This window comes from Rhinoderma darwinii, chromosome 4 (genome assembly GCF_050947455.1).
Source record: "Rhinoderma darwinii isolate aRhiDar2 chromosome 4, aRhiDar2.hap1, whole genome shotgun sequence".
In the NCBI taxonomy this organism is placed as follows: Eukaryota; Metazoa; Chordata; class Amphibia; order Anura; family Rhinodermatidae; genus Rhinoderma; species Rhinoderma darwinii.
The window spans coordinates 333111592-333135621 of NC_134690.1; positions in this window are offsets into that span (position 1 = coordinate 333111592).

The following is a 24030-nucleotide window of genomic DNA, read 5'->3' on the forward strand; positions in this document are numbered from 1 at the left end:
GCGGCATCGGAATAAGTAAACAGAGCAGGGAGCTGTCAAATCTCCCTGCTCTCAGCTACCAGAGGCAGCTGAGGGCTGGGGGCGTCCCTGCTCTGCCGGGTGAGATCGATATTAGTATCGATCTCACCCGTTTAACCCCTCAGATGCGGTGCACAATAGCATGCACCGCATCTGAGTGGTTTTGGAGAGAGGGAGGGAGCTCCCTCTCTCTCCCACCGACACCCGGCGATACGATCGCCGAGTGTCTGTGTCTCCAATGGCAGCCGGGGGCCTAATAAAGGGCCCCAGGTCTGCCTGTCATGAATGCCTGCTAGATCATGTTTTTGCATCGCCGCATTCTAAGAGCCGTTACTTTTTATTTTTCCGTCAGTGTGGCCGTATGTGGGCTTGATTTTTGCGGGCCAAGGTCTAGTTTTCATTAGTACTATTTTGGGGTACATAGGACTTATAGATTAACTTTTATTTCATTTTTTTATGGGGGAATGGGAGAAAAGAGAATTTTGCTGTTGTTTTTTTGCGTATTTTTTTGGACGCCGTTTATCCGGCGGTTTAATTAATGTATTAATTTTATTGTTCAAGTCGTTACGATTGTGGGGATACCATATATGTGTATGTGTTATTTATTTTAACACTTTTACTAAATAAAACCACTTTTTGGGCAAAAAAAGTTTTATTTTATTTTGACTGTAAAAAATGTTTATTTTTTTTTCACAGACTTTATTTAACTGCTTTACAATTTTTTTTTTAGTCGCACCAGGGGACTTCACTATGCGATCTGCTGATCGCATATATAATGCTCTGGTATACTTAGTATACCAAAGCATTATTGCCTGTCAGTGTAAAACTATGGCCTAACAGGCATTTGCTGAAGACAGACCTGAGGGTCTTTGTTAGGCCCCCGGCTGCGGGGGCGCCGATGGGGTGACAGAGGGAGCTCCTTCCCTCTGTCAAACACATTAGATGTCGCTGTCGCTATTGACAGCAGCATTTAATGAGTTAAACTGCCGGAATCAGAGCGTGCTTCGATTCTGCCAGTTGCGGCAGGAGCCAGGCTGTGTATAACAGCCGTGCTCCTGCCGCTGATCTTGTGTGTACACTGTCAGTAACCGCGCGATCACAGGACGGATATATCCGTCCTCCTGTGTAAACTAGCAGCTGCAGAGGACGGATATATCCGTCCTTCGGCGTTAAGAGGTAAATGGTAGTTACGGAAACAGCGTAGCTCGCATGTTATGCTGCTTTTGTAACTGCCATTCACTACTATTGGAGTTACGTAAACAGCGTAGCTCCGCGAGTTACGCTGTTTACGTAACTCACGACCATATAACGTTTTTCATGGTCGGAAAACACCTCATTCAGCCGCAACACAGCGACTGAACAGGGTTTAGAGGGCCCCGTTCTGGAGATAGGTGCAGTTCCTGCGGATGTGTCATAAATGTCTCTCGTGGGAAAACTCCTTTAAGTTTGCAAAGTTGCATCTGAACAAACCACAAGACTTCTGGAACAATGTACTTTGGATACACAAGACCAAAGTGGAGGTGTTTGACCATAATTTGGGCAAAATCAAACAGAATATCAGCTCAGACACCTGATACCAACTGTCAAGCATGGTGGTGGAGGTGTGATGATTTGGGCTTGTTTTGCAGCCACAAGGCCTGGGCACGTTGCAGTCATTGAGTCAATGACTATATACCTAAGTATTCTAGTCAATTGTGAGGCCATATATCCAACAGCTAAAGCTTGGTCGAAACTGGGTCATGCAACAGGATCCGAAGCACATCAGCAAATCTACAACAGAATGTCTGAAAAAGAAAAGAATCAAGGCATTGCAATGGCCCAGTCAAAGTCCGGACCTCAACCCAATTGAAATGCTGTTTATAGCTGCTAATTTTTTCACAAATATTTATACTGTTGTTCTTCAACGTTAAATCTTTATCTTATTTATATTCTCCTATTACACGGCTCCTACATTATCAACTGCATAGCAATTATTTTTATATTATAGCATCTTCTAGTAGGGAATTCTAAAACACCTACAACTAAACACAGGAAATAACACAATATTTTCTCATTAATACCTCTAGCAGGGATCTTTACTTGAATGGCATATGAATTTGACTGCCTTCATTCTTGATAGACATGTTACATGGAAATGAATTGCCAGGCGACATATGATTGCCTTTCTCAAGCGCATATAACCCCACCACCAAAAACACAAGTATCTGCCCACATATGCATGAGCAGAATTGGTGCCAAACCACGCCTCCTTGGCCATTTTAGTATTATGCCACCACTATCCTGTTTCTTCCGTGTAGCAACATGTAGAAGGTCATGTGATTAGTCAATGACGTGATAACGTCATAGGCAACACCACCGAAGAGCATCTAGGTTGCTAAATGACCAACGACATGAGGATGTCACTCGTAACACCATCGAAGAGCAACAGGCCAATAGTATTAGCATCAAGTTGCTAAGCAGCCAAAGACGCTCTCCATGCTAATCTCCTTACCTAACGCCCAACTAAATCAAGCTTAGGGGGATGAGCGTACTAGCATTACAGTTGAACACTGAGACATATACTACATTGGCTGCAAAAAACAATCACATACACTAGTTTCAGACATGGCCATCGTGTCATGCACCACAGATAACGTTGTGTGCACAAGGCGCACCCACAACTATAATTTTAAAGTTAGAACCTAATACCGTACATTAGTACAGTCATTTCTGGCACAATCTAGATCCTCTAAGATATCAGAAAAACCTCCTGAGAATGTATATAACGCGCTAGTGTCCAGTTCAAATAACGTTTGAATAGTGGCCATAGCAGGTTACAGCAAAATGGTATCTAATCTCGAAATAGCAATATAAATGTATTTAACTACGGGAGCGGAACTAATAAGGTTGCGGGATAAATTACGTACTTTGACACTCTCAGCTGCCAAAGCCTCTCTCACTAAATGGCGTAGACATTACTATGAATTTGGCAACAAGCCGAGTCGCACGTTAGCACGGGCTTTACGAGCGCAGAGGACGCGCACGTACACTACCGTTCAAAAGTTTGGGGTCACCCAGACAATTTTGTGCTTTCCATGAAAACTCACACTTATATTTATCAAATGAGTTGCAAAATGACTAGAAAATATAGTCAAGACATTGACAAGGTTAGAAATAATGATTTTTATTTCAAATAATAATTTTCTCCTTCAAACTTTACTTTCGTCAAAGAATGCTCCATTTGCAGCAATTACAGCATTGCAGACCTTTGGCATTCTAGCTGTTAATTTGCTGAGCTAATCGGGAGAAATGTCACCCCATGCCTCCAGAAGCCCATCCCACAAGTTGGATTGGCTTGATGGGCACTTCTTGCATACCATACGGTCAAGCTGCTCCCACAACAGCTCTATGGGGTTGAGATCTGGTGACTGCGCTGGCCACTCCATTACAGATAGAATACCAGCTTCCTGCTTCTTCCCTAAATAGCTCTTGCATAATTTGGAGGTGTGCTTTGGGTCATTGTCCTGTTGTAGGATGAAATTGGCTCCAATCAAGCGCTGTCCACAGGGTATGGCATGGCATTGCAAAATGGAGTGATAGCCTTCCTTATTCAAAATCCCTTTTACCTTGTACAAATCTCGAACTTTACCAGCACCAAAGCAACCCCAGACCATCACATTACCTCCACCATGCTTGACAGATGGCGTCAGGCACTCTTCCAGCATCTTTTCAGTTGTTCTGCGTCTCACAAATATTCTTCTGTGTGATCCAAACACCTCAAACTTCGATTCGTCTGTCCATAACACTTTTTTCCAATCTTCCTCTGTCCAATGTCTGTGTGCTTTTGCCCATATTAATATTTTCCTTTTATTAGCCAATCTCAGATATGGCTTTTGCTTTGCCACTCTGCCCTGAAGGCCAGCATCCCGGAGTCACCTCTTCACTGTAGACGTTGACACTGGCGTTTTACGGGTACTATTTAATGAAGCTGCCAGTTGATGACCTGTGAGGCGTCTATTTCTAAAGCTAGAGACTGTAATGTACTTGTCTTGTTGCTCAGTTGTGCAGCGGGGCCTCCCACTTCTCTTTCTACTCTGGTTAGAGCCTGTGTGTGCTGTCCTCTGAAGGGAGTAGTACACACCGTTGTAGGAAATCTTCAGTTTCTCTGCAATTTCTCGCATGGAATAGCCTTAATTTCTAAGAACAAGAATAAACTGTCGAGTTTCACATGAAAGCTCTCTTTTTCTAGCCATTTTGAGAGCTTAATCGAACCCACAAATGTAATGCTCCAGATTCTCAACTAGCTCAAAGGAAGGTCAGTTTTATAGCTCCTCTAAACAGCAAAACTGTTTACAGCAGTGCTAACATAATTGCACAAGGGTTTTCAAGTGTTTTCTAATCATCCATTAGCCTTCTAACACAGTTAGCAAACACAATGTACCATTAGAACACTGGAGTGATGGTTGCTGGAAATGGGCCTCTATACACCTATGTAGATATTGCATTAAAAACCAGACGTTTGCAGCTAGAATAGTCATTTAGCACATTAACAATGTATAGAGTGTATTTCTGATTAATTTTATGTTATCTTCATTGAAAAAAACTGTGCTTTTCTTGCAAAAAAAAGGAAATTTCTAAGTGACCCTAAACTTTTGAACGGTAGTGTATGTCCCTTGCATTACCACACCAGAGGGCACAAAGGTACACTCGCCGGGACAAATTGCAGAAACTTTTCATTCCTATTATTTAAAGTTATACAACCTAAGGGATACTGAGGGCCTTTCTCTCTCCAATACTAGACGTGACGCCATTAGATCATATATTCAATCCTCGGGATTAAGCCAGATTCCACAGGAGGCGGTGACAACACTAAACGCCCCGATCACGGAAGATGAATTTCTTGAAGCTCTCAAAGCATCCCCCTCTGGTAAGGCCCCAGGTAAGTAGCTACATCGACTTACCTGCTAACGCCGATGCTGCTGCAGAATCAACTGAAGCCTCTGGTGCCGATGTGTCCTCGCTCGTCTGACACGATGCAGGACCTGTGAGTGACGTCACAGCGTGATCTGGCAGAAGCTGGGCGTTCTGAAGAGAAGTGGATGATACTTCTCGTCAGAGCGCCCAGCTAGTAAAAGTATTAAAAACGTCCCGATGTACGCACATAATACACGCCCACTTGGACTTTTACTTTTAAACACACCCATTTGGACTTTTGCAAGCCTCATTTGCATAACTACAAAAATGGTCATAACTTGGCCAAAAATGCTCGTTTTTTAAAAATAAAACCGTTACTGTAATCTACATTGCAGCACCTATCTGCTGCAATAGCAGATAGGGGTTGCAAAATCTGGTGACAGAGCCTCTTTAAGAGGGGAATCATTAGGCATACCTCACCTCCTGACGAAGGAAGCGAAACGCGCGTCGAGGTGGTCCTTGGATCGGAGTGTCTTTCTTTACCATGTCCACTACAGGTAAATGACGATCTATTTAGACTTTGATAGACTTTGATGTACTTTTGCATAAATATTGAGTCATATCTTGCCGTTTAAAGTTGATCATTCTAGAAATTGGATCTTCTGGCTATTCTACTAGTATGTCTTATGCTGTCATCTTGTTATAACATATGGTCATTTCCATGGGACTTGGTGCACATTCCCATCCGGGGTGTTTTTAGTTTTTTGTATTTTAAATGTATGTTTTTTGTGGGTAATTTCTCCCGTATGGGATAATAAAGATTTACATATTTTATTTTTGCTGTCTACTTGGTGTTATTTTTTACATCAGGTATATTTTTGGATTTCTGACTTTATCTTATATAGGTCTGGGCCAGGGTATGCTCAGTTGGATTTTGAGTCTATACTCCTCCCCTTCGGCATCGGTGAAGGCCAACGGTCACCACTCTTCCTCCTTCCCCATCTCTAACGGAACACGCCAGGGCTGCCCGCTCTCTCCTTCGATTTTCACGCTATATTTGGAACCCTTCTTAAGTCATGTCCGAGCTAACCCAGATGTTGCGGGTGTCCAGGTGGGGATACGACTCACAAAGTCGCAGCATACGCGGATGACTTACTCTTTTTCCTTTCACGGCTCCGCATCTCGGTACCGAACCTGATGGCTGAATTTCGGTCATTTGCAGCGCTGTCCAACTGTAAAATAAACTTCCAGAAATCAGAAGCTTTCAATGTCTCTCTCTCACCCCAAGTAGTGGCAGCCTTGGCGGATTCCTTCCCCTTCAAGTGGGCGGCTAGTTCCATTAAATATCTAGGCATTCGGCTTGCGAATCGGCCCTCAAACCTAAATGCATGTAACTATCCCCATATATTACGAACACTTAAGGGAGATCTTGAAAGATGGTCTAAAGGGACCTTCACTTGGTTTGGTCGTTGCGACATATTCAAGATGAATGTGTTGCCATGGCTGTTGTACTTCTTTCAGGCACTCCCTTTCTACATACTGCGTCTTTTCTTTACATCCCTCTCTTCCCTAATGCATAAGTTTATTTGGTTGAACAAACCCTCACGCATTGCACGAACGACTCTGACCCACCCAAGGTTTGACGGTGGTTTGGGCTTGCCTGATATTCATCAATACTACCAGGCGGCGCACTTGACGCACATCATAGATCTGTGTAGGCATGGCGGTTCCAAACCATGGGTCAAGTTGGAACAATCCCTTCTATCCCTCCCTCTTTCAGCGGCCCCATGGTTGTTGGATCAGATCCCACCATCGGCGAGATCTCACTCTATTATCGGTCCCACTCTGCGAGTTGCGACGTTTGCATTCAAACATTTCCGTATCTCCCCATCACCGTCACCACTATACCCAGTATTAGGCAATCCCTCTTTTCAGCCGGGTTGTGAACCTGGACCATTCTCTCACAAACATCTAGCTTGGGAGACGCAGGCCCGCCATTATATCAGTAATGACAGTTGGAAGACGACATATCAATTAACAGACTGTGCGGATCCGGGCCACCTCCCGCTCCGGCAGGCCTCCCAAATCCGTCACTTTCTATTATCTCTCGCCCCTGCATCCGAATTTTCACGTGACCTTACAGCATTTGAATTGTTATGCACAATGTCGGGCCCGGTCAGTCACATATAGTTTCATAAACTCGCCAACGGCAGACTCACATCCATCATACTTGGCTAAATGGGCGACGGACCTTGACATAAGTATTACAGCGAATGTGCGTACTCGACTGTATACCATGACTCATCAGTCTTCCATATCAAATAGAATTCAGGAAGCGGGCTATAAGATTCTGACAAGATGGTACAGGGTCCCTTCCAGACTTCACAAATTTTACCCTGAGGTGTCTCCTTTGTGTTGGAGACACGGAGTGGGGTTGGTGATCTTTTACATACCTTTTGGGATTGTCGGCGCTTAGCAACTTTCTGGGATACGGTTTGGAGTGTAGCTTCTAGGTTTACTGACTATACGTTGCCCAGATCCCCGGGCTTCTTCCTGCTTCATCTGTGTGACATCCCGATCTCCACATACAAGAAGCCAATAATACGACATCTGATCAACACGGCACGTGGAATGGCTATGTGGAAACAGGTCGAACCCCCCACGGTGCGCCTTTGGTTTCAGAAGATCCAGGAAGTGAAACGTATGGAGGAACTTACGGCTTCCTTGCAGGACACTCATGATACGTTTATGCGAGTATGGTCAACCTGGGTAAGCTTTGAGAATTCTTTTGAGTATATCGCTCTGCTATCCCAATAGTGTGTAACTGAATTTATGTATTCCTCCTCAGAGACATCTGCTTATGGGGTGGATTCTGAGGATAAGTCCCCCCTCTATACCCTTCTTCCTCTTTCCTCTTCCCTTCCCCTTTCCGGTTCACTCTCTTTCTTTGAATTCTCTATGTCTGTATAATTTTCATTTGTGCTCCTATGTCACAACTGTATATCACCAAGTCGTGAAATGTTTTATTTCTCTGTCATGCACCTTTGATAAATAAATAAAAACAAATTGTTTCTAACAAAAAAAAATCAACAATCAGTCATGCGGAAGGAACGTTTTTTTTACACCAATGTGTTGTTTCAATGATATTGCACCATCTGGTTAATATATATAGATGATGTGTTTGCTCTGTGGTAAGGTGATTAGGTCCCACTTGATGGGTTCCTGTTTGATCTGAATTCTATCTATCCCTGACTAAAATTTATGAAAGTGAAACTAAAGGAAGGGTTGAGCTTCTCTTCTGACCAGGTCTGCTGGAGCTGAACGACGCAAGCAGCACGATAATGCTATTATGTCTTCCATACAAAGCACACAGTGAAGAGAACATCTTCCCAATTCTTTCCATATTTCTTTGCAGCATGCCATCAGTAGCAGCAGCAACATGGAGATCATACAGCAGTAATGAGTAGTGTAGCTGTGAATCCAGAACTGGGGTGAGATATAACACTTACTAGAAACTGCAGCAGTGTCTGTGTGTTTTTCTCTACCGCTCTCTCGCTCTGCAATGTCCTCTCCCTCTACTCTACATAGACTTCAATGGGCAGCTGTAACCTGATCCTTCATTGAGCTGATAGGAGACAGGGGGGAAAAGCCACTGATAAGTGGAGAAAGAGGCATTTTTCTCTAATAAGATATAATACAAAGCTTCTTATATTCACTTGTACTATTGATTTAAGCAAAGTTTGTGAAGCTGATTTAGGAATCTGCATTAAAGGGAAGGTGTCACGAAAAAAAAAATTTTGATATGTTTTTGCTTTTAGTATGTCATTAAAATACATTTTATTTATTTGTGTTTTTGTGTTTTACTTTTTTCTTTTTTCTGTCTTTTACTTCTCTATGGGGGCTGCCATTTTTTTCATCTCTGTATGTGTCAATTAACGACACATACAGAGATGGAATACGGCACATACATCCCCATAGTGAATGCGAACGGGAGCCGTTCCATTCACTATAGCGTACGCCGTTTGTGTGGGAACGGCGCATGCGCCGCTCCCACACAGTCCAAAAGGAGGGTCTTCGGCCGAGCGACATCCGGCGCCATCTTCATGTGGACCGGAAGCCGCGGCCAGACAGTAAGATGACTACTTCCGGTCGCGGCTTCCGTCCATATGTTCAGAAGCAAGGACTAGGAGCAGAGGGAGCGGAGGGAACGGCGGTAGCGGCGGCGGCAGGAGCAGGTAAGTTATGTTTGTGTATGTTCGTGTTATACTGTGTGATTACCACTGTATCTAAGCCTCCTACACTGTGCATTCGTTCAAAAAATGGCGGCACACAGTGTAGGAGGTTTGAATATTCAACCCCCTCCTTTCTCCTGGCACTAGACAGGATAAAGGAGGAGGATTGTTTGAGCACACTAGAGCGAGTGTGTCTTCTCCAATTTTGCAGCATAAAGCAATGAGGTTGCTTTACCACATGCCAATGCTGCAATTTTGGGAATTGCTCTCTCTAGTGACCAGCACATGGAAATGTTATAAATTAGAATCTAATTTATAATATTTCCTGACTTGTGAAAAAATTAAAAAAATTAGAATAATGTGTAATCATGTATACACTAACTGTTTAACCAAAAAAAATAACAAATTTCTAGCGACACATTCCCTTTAAAGTACTTTAACCTTCATTGTCTTATGTTTAATCAATAATGATCCAAAATTTGCTTGTCATCGGGGGTTGGGGGGGACGAGACGATTTACAAATATTATCAATATAAATAATATATTATTATTAATAATAATTATAATAATAGTAGGAAAAATGTAAAATAATAATAATAATAATAATAGTTAATGAGTAATTGCAAGTATTAGTTTAAATATAGGCATTTATGTGAAAATTAATAACTCCCATAACAAACATTTATCTGTAGATCTGAATGTTACTGACTGATTTACGGATAAAACCCAGAAAGTTATCCTTAAAAATTACTCTAGTATAATATTTGATATTTATGGTTTTATATTTATAACACAGGAATATTTTTTATGTTATATATCTCTCGCAAAAATTATGTCAAATTCAAACAATCAAATATTTTTTCCTATTTGCAATGAATGAGTATCACTTATAAAAAATAATAATAATGATAATAATCTCAACAAAAACAGCAACAACAACAAAAATAGCTCACAGAAAACATTGGACGTATCCTAATGTTCTCCATACTGATAATAAAAAAAAAGCATTTTGGATCTGTGAAGTCCCTTTTGATATAACTATCAAAATTCTGTGATGCATGAATACTGTATGCATATGTTAAGGGCTGTTTTGTTGTCTAGAAACTTTGATAATTTTTTTCGTTTGTGGCTTTGTCACATTTAAGCTTGAGGTATATAGCACAACAACGCGTAAGGGGAAACCACAAAGAGATGATGGTGGGAAAGCTATTCATATATATTTTACCAGTAAAAAAAAAAAAATGATGAACTCTAGAGACATCCGTATGGGAAAGCCAGGAAAACAATTTAAAATGCAAGTGCAGTATTAATAATAGAGTCAGAATAAATAGGACAAGCGCCATTGCAAAAAAGAATAATTTGTATACTGCACAAAACAAAGATGGATGGTCTCCAGCCATTTCTTATAATAATACCCAACGGATAAAGCATAGGGAATTTAATACTGGACCTTTTGACTGCAAATAAAAGAGTAAAATCTATTGTTATTAAATTGGAATATTTATTTGGCAGTATGAAAAGGGGAGACTTAGCTTTAATCAGGAAAACAATTCTATTTCTATTAGCAAAGGTTCTCTTCTTGGCCTCCAGAAAGACGTAAAATCTGAAGTATAAACAAAAATAATTGACTACGCCCTTATGTTTGGCAAGAGAAAAAACTAATTATATCTTGAATGTGACTGTGAATCAAAGTCCTATATAAAAATCAACTTGCTAAAAAAAAAAATGAAATACGAAAACATTTGTAAGCCAGAGGGGATTTATACAAATGGGTTTTCTATTTTCTAGGAAAAACTACATACAGTAGATGTAAATTGGAAGTTAAAGTGGACTACACACCATAGAAAGTGAAGGGCACTGCCCCTGCCCGGACGCTCATGGGTCCTTAGTATCAAGGGGCCATAGCTCTAGATAAGCAATGCTTCCTCTTAAGTCTTTTTCATAACAACGCTCAAGGCCATCCACTATGCAGGGAACTGCAGCACAGCCCCATTAACTTGAATAGAACAGTGCTGTAGTTCCCTGTACAGCGGGTGGCCAGGTGCCCTGCTGTGCAGGTGACATGCCAAAGAGAACCGTATGTCTTTATTCTCAGGATCTATGAGGGTCCCACAGGACAGACCGATCATGATGTTATGGCATATCCTATAAATATGGCAAAACATTGTAAGATGGGAATACCCCTTTAAAGTTGTCAAAGCATTTAGTCACACACACTGATTTGCTCAATGTGTTGCACGATCCTACTGACTTCCACTGTACTAAATAGAGCCAATTATCTTGAACCTATGCCAATGCAGAGTGTACTGTTTATTATGTCAGCTCACTACAAGTATGGCCAGAGATTTTATTTTTCAGATTCACAAAAATGCTTTACACACTGAATGGGATGACATGAGAACTTTAGGGAGGTGCTGTGTGGTAAACAGTGGATGGGGAGATGTGCCACCGGGGAGAAGTAAATTATCCCATTCAGGGGGAGAATTAGGGGGACATTGAGCAGAGGCGTTACTTGAAGCTCCTGGGCCCTAATGCAAAATCTATAAAAGGGCCCCCACCTACCATATATCATTTATATATCACCCCCTTTAGCTACGCCCCTAACATTGAGTGAGCGTAAGTATGAATGTTTGTAAAATTGTGTCTGCAATATGGAAAAGGAGAAGGTGTGGGCAGCACACACAGTTACTATTATCTTCATAAACCACTTTACAATGCAGCAGTCTGTACCAAAGGGTCAGCTCTCACTCATCCTGTAAAATCTCAAAAAGAATGCAAGGACGTCAGCATTCTGGTGAAGTTTTGAGCTATTTAATTGTCTATAAATCTCCTTTAACCCAGTGATATTTTGGCTCCAAAGGGAGTAATTCTCAAGCCGAAACGTCACTGAGTGAAAGATTTCTCAAAGGATTAACTGCTAAAAACGTCACCATAAAGCTGACGCCCTTGCTTTTTTTTTCTAATGTGAATCTGTAATAGAGTGTCTATCTTACATGTCTGTAAATAATAAATGTATAATCAATGCCTTCTGGGGTGGAAACAGAAAACGGAGGGCCCCTGTGCAAGCACAGTGTGTGCCGCCCCTTCCTTGGTATACCCAGATACATAAACTTTAATCCTCTTCCAGTCAAACAGGGCAATCGGCGCACTTGGGCTTCCGTGACATAGTTTTGTCCCATGTGACCGTTGCTGCGACGCGTCCCTGGCGGCCTCTTAAGATTACGTCGTTCTGTCTCATGTGACCGCTGCAGCTTGTGACGTCATCTCATGTGGACACCAGGGATGTGTCGTAGCAGTGGTCACATGGGACAAAACAGACATTATCTCAGGAGGCCAGCAGCGAAGCGTCGCTACAGGAAACTAGGTAAATATGGCATTTATTTTTATCTCCTCTTATTGCCATTTTGCCAATTCGTGCTCCACAAAACCTCGAAGTTTTGGACTTCACAGAATTCGGACGGAATTTGATTAGTTTAGAATCTATTTGCTCATCTCTAATTAGAGGATCTTGCCTGTAGAAATGGACAATTAATCTTCATTTTTCCTGCTGCACCAGAAATGAAGCATTACACAGCGTATTCTGAAATCAATAGGTTGGCAATGTAATGTATAGACAAGCCGGGCCCTCCAGAGAGAGAAACTCTTTGCAGCAGTTAAGGCCAATAGACGTTTCTCAAGCTCTAAACCCCTTAATCCTCAGCCATTTTTTGCTTATTTCAGTTTAGTTTTTACCTCCCTATGTTCCAAAAGCCATAAAAAAATTTCCGTCGACATAGCCGTATGATGGCTTGTTTTTTGTGGGAGTTGTAGTTTTTAATGTCACAATTTTAAGAGGCATAAAATGCACTGGGCAACTGAAAAAGTATTTGAGGAGTGGAATTGGAAAAAAACTGCAATTTCGCTATTGATGTTTGGCTTTCGTTGTTTTGGCATTCACGTGCAGTAAAAACCACACGTTAACTTTGTTTTGCGTGTCATTTTGCCATATTCTGAGACGTATAACATTTTTATTTTTCCGTTGATGGAGCGTTGTGAGGGCTTGTTTTATTGGGCCCTGTTGTAATTTTTATTGGCAGCATTTTGAAGTTCATGCAATTTTTGATCAAATGTAGGGACCGTCTTCTTGGAGTACCGCTGAGTCGTTGGGGTGAAGGACTTGCGGCTGGAAGTGACAACACAGTGTGATCCTGCGATTGAAGCTGAGATCATGCTGGGCTGTGAAGAGGAAACCTGTATGATACTCATTGGAGTGAAAATAAAATGTATTAGGGCCAAATTAGCATATGTATGACAATGAACATAACTTTTAAAATAATAAACTGGAGCAGTTCTTACCGCCCATTTTTCAGGAAACAGTCCTTGTAACGGCCGGTAAAAACTGATCCTGGCCGAGGACTTTCCTGCACACAGTGCTACTTTGAGTGCTGAGCCTGGAGAAGCTCTTGACATTAGGGTTCATATAAGGACTACAAAGTCAGGGCTTTCAACAATGGAATTCCCTGCCAGAGCATCGCAAGATCTCTGGCCGGGGACTCCAGTCTTGTAGATAGCACCCCCTGCCTGAGGATAGCATCCCCCGTAGATAGCGCCACTGTAGCTCCCTGTAGGTGATTCCGCTCCGGGAGAAGCCCCGGGCATCACTTTACATATATTGACAGTGAAGTCAAGGGGTTACTCCTGGAGCAGAATCCCCGGCCCGCTCTGGCAGGGGATTCCGCCCTCCTGATGTCAGTGGCAAGATATATGGACAGAGACGTCAGGGGCTCCTCTGTGAGCGGAATCCCTGGCCAGAGGGATTCCACTCCTACAGTGAGATACAGTGGCCCTATCTACGCGGCAGGGGGTGGTATCTAAAAGGGAGGGTGATATCTAAAAGGGGGTGCTATCTACAGGGTGCATGCTATATACAGGGGGTGGTGCTATATGGGGGGTGTGGCACTATCTACATGGGACACTGTGGCGCTATTTACATGGGCACTGTGGCGCTATCTACAGGGGACACTGTGGCACTACCTACATGGGCACTGTGGCCCAATGTGGCTCTGTGGCACTATCTACAATGGGCACTGTGGCACTATGTGGGCACTGGCACTTTATATGTGGGTACTGTGGTACTATGTGGAACTATGGCACTATCTATAGTGGGCAATGTGGCACTATGTTGGCACTGGCTCTTTATATGTGGGCACTGTGACACTATCTACAGAGGGCACTGTGGCACTATCTACAGTGGGCACTCTGGCACTATGTGGACACTGTGGTACTATGTGGGCACTGGCCCTATGTGGGCATTATCTACAGTGACATTGCAGCACTATCTACATGGGCACTGTGGTGTTTTCAGGGGGTTGGGACAAAAAAAAACTGAGAAATGAAATCCATCCTTTTTTTAACGCCCATGAAAAACGGATGACAAACGGCCATTAAAAACTGACAGACGGACTGGAAATAGATTAAAATTTAGAGACACACTGATGCAAAATGGTCATGAAAAACTGACAGTTTTCGTTTTTTTTTTCACTATCGTGTGAATGTAGTGTTAGGCTCTGTTCACACAGAGTATTTTTGATGCGGAAACCGCGTCGGAATACGTGCCAAAAAATGTCTGAAAATGCCTCCCATTGATTTCAATGGGAGGTGGAGGCGTTTCTGGCTCGCGGGAAAAAGAAGCGACATGCCCTATCTTCAGCGATTACGTCTTTGACCTCCCTTTGACATCAATGGGAGGTAGAGAAAGCATTTTTCGCTGCATTTTTGCCCGCAGGTGAAAAACACGGCAAACAGCGTGCAGGCAGATCAAACCTCTGTGTGAACATAACCTTACTAGTTTTTTCTTCATTATTTTTGTCCCCCCAGGGGACATGATCAAGCGATCAAGCAATATTTAGACATTTTGACAGTAGGTATTGCAATGTAATGTGCTATTTATCGGCTCCAATTAACCCCTAAAAACCAGGCCAATTTGAGTTTTTTCAGTTTCATTTTTTCCTCCCCGCCTTCCAAAAGCCATAACTTTTTTATTTCTTCGTCGACATAGCCGTACTAGGGCTTGTTTCTTGAGGGACAAGTTGTAGTTTTTCATACACCATTTATTGTACCGCATAATGTACCTTGATGTTGGGTTGCGAGCTTTGCGTATTTTGGCCAAAATAACAACTAATACCCCATGTTTCATGGATATTTCTTACTACGTATACTACACTTTTTTTCAGGACGCAGCCGGGTCTTATATGCTGGGAGGGCATGATGTGCTGGCGTTTGGTTTGGAATGCAGAGCAGCCCGCTTTAGCTAACACTAGCGGCGTTACAAATAGGCTGTTATTCGGCAAGATACACCATGCCTGACGACCAGCACATTATCCCTCCACGTATTACACATAGTACTGACCACCCATGTACTATTCACAGCACTGACCCCTATTCATCACATTTATTTATTTATTTATTTTTATTACATTATTACACAGTTCTGACACTTTCATACATACATATTTATTTTTTACCATCCATTCACACCCTAGCACTACACTGACACTCATTTATCGCACACCTTTGAGCACTTAGTTCGCCACTCCCCTCAAGACTAGTGGGAGGGGCTATCACTATTTAATGCACACTCCTTCTGCAGCATTCTTTGACCCGTCTGCGTCCTGATGGGAATGGGTTTTCACCCACCCACCTACCTAGTAAGTATGGCCTTTTTTGTGGTTTTGATGATATCTATGTCCCATTTTTTCTGTTTGTGTTTTTAAATTAGGAACGAAAAGTTCTGGTTAGGGACTCGCAAGGCACTGGGGACCCTTGATGTTGGGTTGCGAGCTTTGCGTATTTTGGCCAAAATAACAACTAATACCCCATGTTTCATGGATATTTCTTACTACGTATACTACACTTTTTTCAGGACGCAGCCGGGTCTTATATGCTGGGAGGGCATGATGTGCTGGCGTTTGGTTTGGAATGCAGAGCAGCCCGCTTTAGCTAACACTAGCGGCGTTACAAATAGGCTGTTATTCGGCAAGATACACCATGCCTGACGACCAGCACATTATCCCTCCACGTATTACACATAGTACTGACACCCCATGTACTATTCACAGCACTGACCCCTATTCATCACATTTATTTATTTATTTTTATTACATTATTACACAGTTCTGACACTTTCATACATACATATTTATTTTTTACCATCCATTCACACCTAGCACTACACTGACTCATTTATCGCACACCTTTGAGCACTTAGTTCGCCACTCCCCTCAAGACTAGTGGGAGGGGCTATCACTATTTAATGCACACTCCTTCTGCAGCATTCTTTGACCCGTCTGCGTCATGATGGGAATGGGTTTTCACCCACCCACCTACCTAGTAAGTATGGCCTTTTTTGTGGTTTTGATGATATCTATGTCCCATTTTTTCTGTTTGTGTTTTTAAATTAGGAACGAAAAGTTCTGGTTAGGGACTCGCAAGGCACTGGGGACCCTTGACGTTGGGTTGCGAGCTTTGCGTATTTTGGCCAAAATAACAACTAATACCCCATGTTTCATGGATATTTCTTACTACGTATACTACACTTTTTTCAGGACGCAGCCGGGTCTTATATGCTGGGAGGGCATGATGTTCTGGCGTTTGGTTTGGAATGCAGAGCAGCCCGCTTTAGCTAACACTAGCGGCGGTACAAATAGGCTGTTATTCGGCAAGATACACCATGCCTGACGACCAGCACATTATCCCTCCACGTATTACACATAGTACTGACACCCCATGTACTATTCACAGCACTGACCCCTATTCATCACATTTATTTATTTATTTATTTATTTTTTTATTTTTATTACATTACACAGTTCTGACACTTTCATACATACATATTTATTTTTTATCATCCATTCACACGCTAGCACTACACTGACACTCATTTATCGCACACCTTTGAGCACTTAGTTCGCCACTCCCCTCAAGACTAGTGGGAGGGGCTATCACTATTTAATGCACACTCCTTCTGCAGCATTCTTTGACCCGTCTGCGTCCTGATGGGAACGGGTTTTCACCCACCCACCTACCTAGTAAGTATGGCCTTTTTTGTGGTTTTGACAATGTACTGGGAAGCTGAAAAGAAAATATTTGTGGGGTGATATGGGCAAAAAACAGAGATTATGCCATTTATTGGGTGGTTTTGTTTATACCACATCCTAACAAGGTGGTAAAAACGATATATTCACCTTATTCTACAGGTTGATACGATTACGGCGAAACCAAATTTATATGTTTTGCTTTATGTTTTACCACTTTTAAAAAAACAAAACTATTTGCTAAAAAAAAATATATGTTTTGTGTCGCCATATTCTGGGAGCCGTAACTTTTTTTATTTTTCCATCAATTTAGCGTTGTGAGGGCTTACATTTTGTGGGGCAAGCTGTAATTTTCACCCATACCATTTTGAGGTGAAAAACAGCAATTTGCGTGTTTTATATATATATTTTTATCTTACGGTGTTCACCGAGTGGGTTAATTAACGCTATATTGTGATAGTTCGGACTTTTACGAACCCGCGACACAAGTTATGTTAAATTTTATTTTTTTAACAAAAAAATCGTAAAAGGGTTTTTTTTTTTAACTGTTAATATTTACATTTTTTTGGAACATTAAAAAAACTTTAAATGTTTTTTTACTTGTCCCCCTAGGGGACTTGAACCAGCGTTCGCTTGCATGATATACGGCAATACTAATGTATTGCAGTATATCATGGTACTGACAGTCTCCTTTGAAGCCCTGTCAGAGGCAGGGCTTCAAAGGAATACACAGATGGCAGACCTGGGGACCTTCATTAGGCCCCCAGACTGCCATGACTACCATCGGCACGCACCGATCACGTCGTGGGAAGGCGATGGTGGGTTAGAGGAGGCGTCCCCTGATTCTAACAATTTAAATGCCACGGTCATATGGCATTTAAGGTGTTAAGCGGGCGGAATCCAAGTGATCTTTGAATCCACCTGTTGCAGTGATGTGTTGGTTGTATTACACAGCCATCACCCGCTGAGTATGGAGCGCGCTCAGCCCGTAATGCATGTAAGATTTCAGAACAATGTAAAGTCAAATAATGTAAAATCAACAGAATGATGCAGTGTTAATTGCATTATCACTTAGTTATGCTGTTTGTTGTTTTTTGCCTGGATTGCGAGACCTGCATTTAACCCCTTCAGGACTGAGCCTCTTTTGGCCTTCAGGACGAAGCCGATTTTTCAAATCTGACATGTGTCACTTCATGTGGTAATAACTCTGGAATGCTTATACCTATCCAAGCGATTCTGAGATTGTTTTCTCGTGACATATTGTACTTTATGTTAGTGAAAAAATTTGGTTGATAAATTCAATATTTATTTGTAAAAAACAAAAAATTTGGAGAAAATGTGCAAAAATTTGCATTTTTCAAAATTTAAATGTATCTGCTTGTAAAACAGATAGTAATACCACACAAAATAGTTACTAGTTAACATTTCCCATATGTCTACTTTAGTTTGGCATCGTTTTTTGAACATTCTTTTATTTTTCTAGGACGTTACAAGACTTAGAACTTTAGCAGCGATTTCTCATATTTCCAAGAAAATTTCAAAAGCCTATTTTTTCAGGGACCAGTTCAGTTCTGAAGTGGCTTTGAGGGCCTTAGATATTAGAAAGTACCCATACATCACCCCATTTTGAAAACTGCACCCCTCAAAGTATTCAAAACAGCATTCAGAAAGTGTTTTAACCCTTTAGGCGTTTCACAGGAATTAAAGTAAGTAGAGGTGAAAGTTACAAATTTCATTTTTTTTTTACAAAATTCATTTGTAATACACTTTTTTCTATACCACAGAAAGTTTTACCCGAGAAATGTAACTCAATATTTATTGCCCAGATTCTGCAGTTTTTAGAAATATCACACATGTGACCCTAGTGTGGTAATTTACTGAAATACAGGCCTCAGAAGCAAAGGAGCACCTAGTGGATTTTGGGGCCTTCTTTTTTTTAGCATGTATTTTAGGTACCATGTCAGGTTTGAAGAGGTCTTTTTGGGCCAAAACAATAAAGACCCCCAAAAGTGACCTCATTTTGGAAACTACACCCCTCAGGGAATTTATCTAGGGGTATAGTTAGCATTTTGAACCCACCGTTTTTTTGCTAAATTTATTTGAATTAGTATGTGAAGATGAAAATCTACTTTTTTTCTGAGAAAACATAGAAATGTTTAATTTTTTCAAGTAATAAAAGAGAAAAAACACCCCAACATATGAGTAGCAATTTCTACTGATTATAGCAATACCAGATATGTGGTAATAAACTGCTGTTTGGACCCACAGCAGGACTCATAAGGGAAGGAGCACCATTTGGATTTTGAAATTCTGATTTTGATGGAATAGTTTTCAGTGCCGTGTCGCGTTTGAAATGCACTGGAGGGAACAAAATAGTGGAAACCCCGGAAAGTGACCCCATTTTGGAAACTACACTCATCAAGGAATTTTTCTAGGGGTAAAGTTAGCATTTTGACCCCACAGTTGTTTTGCTGAATTCATTGGAATTATTCTGTAAAGGTAAAAATCTACTTTTATTCTGAAAAAGGGTAGCCATTTTTAATTTTTACAAGGAATAAAGGAGAAAAAGCACCCCAACATTTGTAAAACAATTTCTCCCGATTACGGAAATATGCCATATGTGGTAATAAACTGCTGTTTGGACCCACAGCAGGGCTTAGAAGGGAAGGAGCGCTATTTGGCTTTTGGAGCTCAAATTTAGCTGAAATGGTTTTGGGTGCCATGTCGCATTTGCAAAGCCCCTGAGAGGCCAAAACAGTGGAAACCCCCCAAAAGTGGAAATTACACCACTTAAAGAATCTATCTAGGGGTATAGTGAGCATTTAGACCCCACAAGTCTTTTGCAGGATTTATTAGAATTAGGCCGTGAAAATGAATATCAACATTTCTTCCACTAAAATGTTGCATTTTTTCAATTTCACAAAGGATAAAGGAGGAAAAAGCTGCCCAGCATTTGCAAAGCAATTTCTCCCGAGTACGGCAATACACCATATGTGGTCATAAATGTTTTTTCATTAGAAAGTAATTAACCCTTTCTGGACTGATCCATTTTTTTCTATTCCTTTTTAGTTTTTTACAAAAGCCATAACTTTTTATTTTTCAGTCAATAGAGCGGTGTGAGAGCTTGTTTATCGAGGAACAAGTGGTCGTTTTTATTGGTACCATTTTTTGGTACATACAGCTTTTTGAGCACTTTTTATTACATTTTTAGGTAGAGCCAACGTGACCAAAAAAACAGTGATTTTGCCGTTTTAAATTCTTTATTTTTCACGTGAGACGCTCCATACATCACCCCCCACACTAAGACATGCTATGTCGTGGTGCGCGAATGGGTTAATGTGCAGCAGAAGGTGCAGAGTGAAAATTATAATTTTCCACTCATATGCCATTTTAGTGCACTACATGTTATGCCCAGTTTGTGCCACTGAAGACAAATACCTCATAAAATATTAACCGGGTTCTCTTGGGTATGGCGATGCCATACCTGTGAACATAAACTGGTGTTTAGGCACGCTGCAGGGCTCAGAAGGGAGGGAGCGCCATTTGGCTTTTGGGGCACAGATATAGATTGGTAGTTGTTCTGTTTGGGGTTTTACTGGTGTTTCAGTTTATAATGTGGGGGCATATGTTATCTGTGCAGGGTACATCAGGGTATAATAAGAGGGTATAATAATGCAATAAATAAATAATAATTCATAGATGTGTGGCCCGTGTCGCACTGATAAATGGCGCCCAATCTTATCCGCTTTTGGACATTTTGCATCGCCATATTCTGAGAGCCAGAACTTTTTTATTTTTTCTCCACCGGAGCTGTGTAAGGGTTTATTCTTTGCAGGACAATCTGTAGTTTTCATTGGTACCATTTTGGGGTACCAGAAATTTTTTTGATCACGTTTTATTCCATTTTTTAGCAAGCAAGGTGACCAAAAACCATCAATTCTGACAATGTTTTTGATTCTTTTTTTTTTTTATGCCGTTCACCCTGGGCTATAAATTACCATTTTACTTTATTCTGCGGGTCGATACGATTACGGCGATACCATTTGTATATAATTTTTTTATGTTTTGCAGCGTTTGCGCAATAAAATCTCTTATTTATAAAATAAATTATTTTTGTGTCACCATATTCTGAGAGCGATAACTTTTTTATTTTTCAGTCAAAAAAGCGGTGTAAGGGCTTGTTTTTTGCGGGACGGGTTGTAGTTTGTATTGGTACAATTTTGGCGTACATGCGACTTTTTGATCACTTTTTATTGCATATTTTGGGAGGGTTGGTAACCCAAAAATTTTGATTTGGGCATTGTTTTTTGATTATTTTTTTCGCGGTGTTCACCGTGCGGGAAAAATAATAAGACAGTTTTATAGTTGGGGTCGTTACGAACGCGGTGATACCAAATATGTGTACTTTTTTTAACGTGTTAATTTTTTTCCTATAATAAAAGATGCATGTGGGGGTCTGCCGATCCGCTGTAAACCTCTTCAATGTGGTGATCGCAATCAACCACCGCATCGAAGGGGTTAATTGACGATTTCAGCAGCGACAGGCCACTGATCGGCGATGGGGAGAGCAGGGCAGACACCCTGCACAGTTAACTGCCAATGCAGTGTAGCGCCGCGCGGCGGTTAACTGTTAAAGCGCGGACGTAACTGCATGCCCAGGTGCGCGAAGTTACTGCTCACCTGGGCGTTCATTTACGCCAAGGTGGGGGAAGGGGTTGACATCTGTTTATATGACGTCACTGACAGCTGCTCTCTCCATGAGCTTTGCTTTCGCGTTTTTTTTGGGCTGTTCTGGATTTTCTTAATCATGTTTGGCCTATTGCTTAAGATGTCTCTTTGTACTGTTTGTTCTTCCTTGGCCTGACGAAGACACATGTCCTGTGTTGAAACGCGTTGCCTATATTCAATAAATCAAGGACTTTACCATTGTTAACCGTTTACTTACTAGTAGTGTTCCCCTGTATAGCCATACATTTTTCTTCCTATTCTACTATTACATTGCGGTACCACGTTTCCATGTCACCGGCATCTGGATTGGGGAGCAGCAGCTGTTTGTTTAAATCCTTATATGCTTACATCAGTGTTGTACCTGACTTGTACAAGCTGTAAAGGTGAGCGCTATCACCTTCCTTTATATTTGTTCTACCTTATCCATCAGGTTTATCTTGCACCATGTGGCGCTGTGTACTCTTTTTTTTTTTTTCCCTTATCCTTAGGATTGGCCGTCAAAAGCTGATGGGTCGAGGTGCGACTTCCGGTACCCCCACCAATCAGCTATTTTGAAGGGGCCGTAGCGCTCGTATGAGCGCTTCTTCCCCATTATTTCTTCTTGCTCACTGTGAATCGTGAAACGTCCCCAATTATTTCTTCTTGCTCAATTCTTTCTCACTGTGAATCGCCGGCTAAATGCTTGTCGAAAATTTACACTGAGCAAGAAGAAATAAATGAGAGCCAGCACTTGTAAGAGCGCTGCATCCCCTTAGAAACAGCTGATCGGTGGGGGTCCCGGGAGTCGGACCCCGACCCAACAAATTTCCGTGAGTAAAAATTGTGCATATCTGTCCATGTGCGTCCATGTGCGTTGCGTTTTTGCATCAGTTTGCTTTGCTTGTGGCATGTGTTTTTCACTCACTTACTAGCACTTCTTCCGTATGCTGTCCGTGGTTTTTACGCAGCCATTGGCTTCAATGAGCAACTAGGTGCGAGACATGCAGTGAGTTTCACGCAACGGACACTCGCTGCGTGAAAACTCACGCATGTGTGAATATCCCCATTGAAATCCATAGGCCCGTGTGCTGTGCGTTGTTTCAAAGCACAGCACGCGAACGAGAATCATGCTCGTCTGAATTAACCCTTAGAATTATGAAAGTCAAGACTAAAGAACATGTGGTGAATGACCTTTAACGTGTTTTTTAGCGCATTTTATGAGCCGAGAAACACGTCAAAGAACGCCTAATACTTCCCATTTACATCAATGGGTAAAACGCACCGTTAGTACATACAATGCACTTTTTTGTAAAAAAAGAAGTGTCTAGAGTAATTATTTAGCCTGTAAAACGCGCCAAATGTTCCAATAGTCAAGGGAGTCCTAATAATGCGCCCAAAAATGTGTACAAAACGCGTAAGAAATCATGCAAAAAATGCATCAAACGCCTGAATTTTAAAAAGCGCTTCACAACGCCAGTGTATTCGGCACGTTTACTCGTCATTTTAGTTTAGCGCCATGTGAACATGCCCTAAGGGAATTATTTTTCATTGATGTCTTGTTTATTGTGGCGCAGGGGAGAAGACAGACGTCTGCTGTAGGTGAGTATAAGATTTTTTATTTTTCATACTACTAACTTAATTTTTTTTGTTTTGCTGTTTCCGTTGGATCTATTGGGCTACATCAAAGATTCCTTTGGACTACTTCGGTGATCTACGTTTTTTTTTTTAAATAATAAAATGGTTAACGAGGGTCTTGTGGGGAGTTGTTAATTCAATAAAAAAAATTATGTTATGCCTCTGTGTTTTTTTAATACTTTATTGGCACCTTGGTAGTAGCAATTGTTAGTTTGACAATGTCCATTTCTAAGGCGGGGCTTAGTGTTAGCTAGAAACAAGGCTAGGAGTAACCCCCCCCATTATTAACCTTGTACCCACCGCCACCAGGGGTATCAAGAACAGCTGGGTACAATCCAGTACCCAACCATCTGAAGTGATGGTCGGACGCTGGGTCGGCCGCAGACTGGTATTATGAGGCTGGGAAGGGCCAAAAACTGGTAAGTACCACTGTAGTGCTAGGCTGCGGCTGCTTAATTATATCTGTCTGGTTA